We start from the raw sequence: 4,161 nt of genomic DNA, 5'->3' as shown, positions 1-4,161 counted from the left end.
TTCAAAACATTGCCATTGTCCAAAAAAATTTGTGGGGATTATTTGTCCGGGGATTATTTGCCGAACCCTCGCTAGGGCGTCTACAGAACGGCGCCGTATTTATTTTAATGCTTGCAAACGATATTAAAATATTAGATAACAATTTTATTCGCAAAAGAATAGCAACGAAAGCTCTAAGCCTCCAACTGGCTCACACTCATGCATAGGAGCTGTTTTTTAGCTAAAAATAATTACTATAATACCACATATCAAACCAATATGAATCAGATGTTTCGTCCTTCCTTGGTCTCATCAGCGTTGTACAGCCATATTAAGCAAACTTTACATTACATACCTACTACATGACAACAACGGACAACTGATTCTGTTAATATTAATCAGTTGCCAAAATGAAATTATTGCACGCAAACAATATACCCATTACCCATAAATACGTGATAACTTCATTTTAGAACCAATCTTATCTGTATTGAATATAGGGAAATACAAACAAGAAAGTAAGCAAATTACTGTTTATTATAAGATTGATTTTTATGTTAAGTAAACGAAGGGTTAAACTTTGTTTTTTTGGTATTTTATTTTATGTTTTTTTTTTATAAAAAGCGTGCTTATAAGAAAATAAATCATTATAAAAGAAAGCATGATTTCTAAATTCTTTATTTATTTATTTAATTGGCATTGATAAATGCCACACAGCCAGTATGACATTGATAAAATCTTCTAAACATAATGTAAACTAATATAAAACTATATCTAAAACTACTTTACAAAACTACAATACAAGCGTCCATAGCAAATAAGGGAAGCAAGGTCAAGTACTTAACTTCATAACAAAAAAAAAACACATGTTTAGGCCTGCCTCAAGGATGGATGAATTTTGTTCCCAGAATTGGTGGCACATTTTTCAAATTTTGCCGCTTTTACTGTCCCATTTTAAGAAAGGGTAGTATGCTAGACAAGGAGGTTTGAAGCAAGCCTCATCTGTAATGATTTGAGAAAGTTGGAATGAGATGCATGATGCATATAATACTGGCACGTGGAAGATGGATACAAAGTTAAAGAGTCAGGGCCGTACCGATTTTAATTTTTTTCATAAAAATAAAGTTATTTAGGAAATTTCAAAAAACTAAATTATATTTAAAAAACTGATTATGAAATAACGAAATAACGTAAATAGTCGATTGATATACTGGTGAGGCACTGCCTCACTTGCCTAATAGGACAAGCCGCCACTGGTTTGTGGAACAGTTTTTGTTGTGTATTTGACAAAACCTTGTTGTGATCCAAGTGAACCTCTCGTAGCTGCCCGTAACGATATTTTAGTTTTTATATCGGCTACCTCTAGAAAAGTTTGATGGCAAATGTGGAATTCTGATATGAAAGAAAAATAATTAAAAACGAATTAGCAACCTCAATCCCTTAAAAACTTAAGTTATAATATAGTTATATAACTATATATAATACAGTTATATAATTATATTTTGGGTTTTATTTGTTTCTATTTATTAATTTATCTTTTATAAATTAATAAATAGAAACAAATAAAACCCAAAATATAATTTCTGAAGTACACCAAGTTTGGTGCCAACTTTGTAAAATCCTTCGTCACTTGTCTGAAGAATAACTCTAATGATGTTTCTGAGATCACATTTCTTTGTCCACATTCTGTTATAGGTATCTCCAATGTTTGCTGGTGGATGATTTTTGTCAAAAGTTGCTTTCATTTTGTTGCCTCTTTCACACGATTTTCTACTACACTTCTTCTATATTTTTAAATATCATTGTCAGATAAATAACTTTTTTATGGTTACTAACTTACACCTTATCATTACTGCCTTCTCTTACATTAACATTGCATCAAGTTATCTTCCTCCTGAATTTTATTTACGATTTCTTGCCGCAAAGAGGGCTCTATTCTAAATAATGTCTTGTATGGCGATTGTTTTATACCTGAATTGTAGGCGTGCCTTTTTATGAATTGGACATATCGCAAGCCTTCAGGTCTTTTCGTTGAATCCCTGTCTTTCACTCAAGAACTTATCATATTCTCCATATCTGGATTGGCACGTTCAACGGAGCCCTGGCTTTAATTGTGCCTGGGCTTTCCGCGCACAATTTTCAGTTTATGGATAGAGACTGGAAACTCACTTATAAAATTATTGACAAATTCCCTACCGTTACATCATGGCATAGCACTAAAAACACTGGAATAAATCGATTTTTAAATACAACCCCTAGACTAGAGACTTGCAACCTTTTGCATTGTGTTCAGGATGATGCCAGAAAAAAAGTTTACTATAAAGAAATGGCTGAAACTGCATAACTGCATTTTAAAGTGCATAAAATACATCCAAAAATACATAAAAATGTCGAGATAAGCATATTAGGGCCCAGGTTTTGTTACACTGTGATTTTTGGGATTGCTGAACACAACTGTGCCATCAGAACCAACCTCCGGGCCACCTGGTGCCCAGGGTTACTGATAAGACACGTCATCAGGCGTTTCTGGGGTTATCGGCACTAAATTGATGCAAACAGAGTACTTGGAGGTTTTTGGAGTCGCTGAATATGAATAAGCCGTCATAATCGACTCTCGGAGCACCTGGTGCCAGTGTCACTGCTAAGGCATGTGATCTTCTGAAGTTTCGGGGGTTTTTGTCATTGAATTGATGCAAATAGATTAGTAGGTCGGTTTTTGGGGTTTCTGAAAACAAATACGCCGTCAGGACCGACACCCGGAGCACCTAGTGTCTAAGGTCACGTCATCTTCTGGAGTTTCAAGGTATTTCGGCACTAGGTTAATGCAAACAGATTAAACGAGGGGTTTTTGAGGTTACTGAACATGAATACGCCGTCAGAATTGACCCACGGAGCACCAGGTGCCAACGGTTACTCCTAAGTCACGTCATCTTCTGGAGTTTCGAAGGTTTTCGGCCTTGAATGCATGCAAATAGATTACTAGGTGGTCTTTGGGTTCGTCGAATACAAATACGCTGTCAGAACCGACCTCTCCAGGACTACCTAGTGCCAAAGGTCACTACTAAGGCTTATTATCTTCTAGAGTTTGGACTGGTTTTGGACGCCAGGTGCACTGGGGGTCGGTTTTGATGGCGTATTTTTGCAAAGCAATCCCAAAAATGCCCGAGTAATCTGATTGCATAAATATAGCGCCAAAAAGCCTCTTAACTTTAGGTGACATGCCTCAGCAGTGAACCTGGGCCCCAGGTGCTCCGGTGGTCAGTTCTGATGGCGTATTCGTCTTAAGCAACCCTTAAAACACACAAGTAACAAAATATGGCCCTTAATTCACTTGTTTTGACATGTTTATGCATTTTAAAAAGCAACTATGCATTTTCATCCATTTTTCTATGGTATAATTTTTTCTTGGCATTATCCTGAACAGAATGCAAAAAGCTGCAAGTCTCTAGGTGCTGTATTTAAAATAGATTTATTTTGTGTTAAATGTCCTGTTCTACGTTGTCAGATTAAGGGTCGATTTCTCATTCCTGCGGTAATCTATGGTTCAGTTGAACCAGGATCACCGGTGATCTTCGGTTTTGTTTGGAATGCATTTCTCATTGCACGTTCATGTCAGTGCTCGTTCTACAGCTTTAGAGAAATGCCAATAGATGGCAAAAGGTAAAAAACTGTCGCCATTTTGAACTACCTTTTTTATGCTGATTTTGAATAAAGTTAAATTTAAGTATTTATAGTCAAATAGTCATTTTAATAATTATAAATAAATATTATAAAAACAAAAATAAGGTTATCGTTTATCGTTAGGCTTAATATAATAAAATAGGATATATTTATATTATGACAGCGTTTCGTGTTAATACAACGCATGCGTAGTCCATGAAATCATCTGAACTGAGTTCTGAAATCTTTGAACGGCCGAATTCCACCGTTCAAGCATTACAAGTTTAAACTGCCATCGGTTGAACGTGCGAATTGAGAAAGACGATTTTGACTTTAAACTGACGTTTACTAGAAGTTCAGGTTAAACTGGAGTTGAACTCGATATGAGAAATTGGCCCTAAAAAATAAAAGGCGCTCGTATAGTTAGAAATATTTCATTCAAATGGTACAAATCGTTAAAGAACATTATTTGTAGGCACCAAACATGGAGTTCTTCAGAAACTACACTCACCGGCACAAAAT

Source organism: Diabrotica virgifera, chromosome 1 (genome assembly GCF_917563875.1).
Source record: "Diabrotica virgifera virgifera chromosome 1, PGI_DIABVI_V3a".
NCBI classification, from domain to species: domain Eukaryota; kingdom Metazoa; phylum Arthropoda; class Insecta; order Coleoptera; family Chrysomelidae; genus Diabrotica; species Diabrotica virgifera.
The sequence above is the reverse complement of the archived record's forward strand: the minus strand, read 5'-3'. Positions refer to the sequence as shown.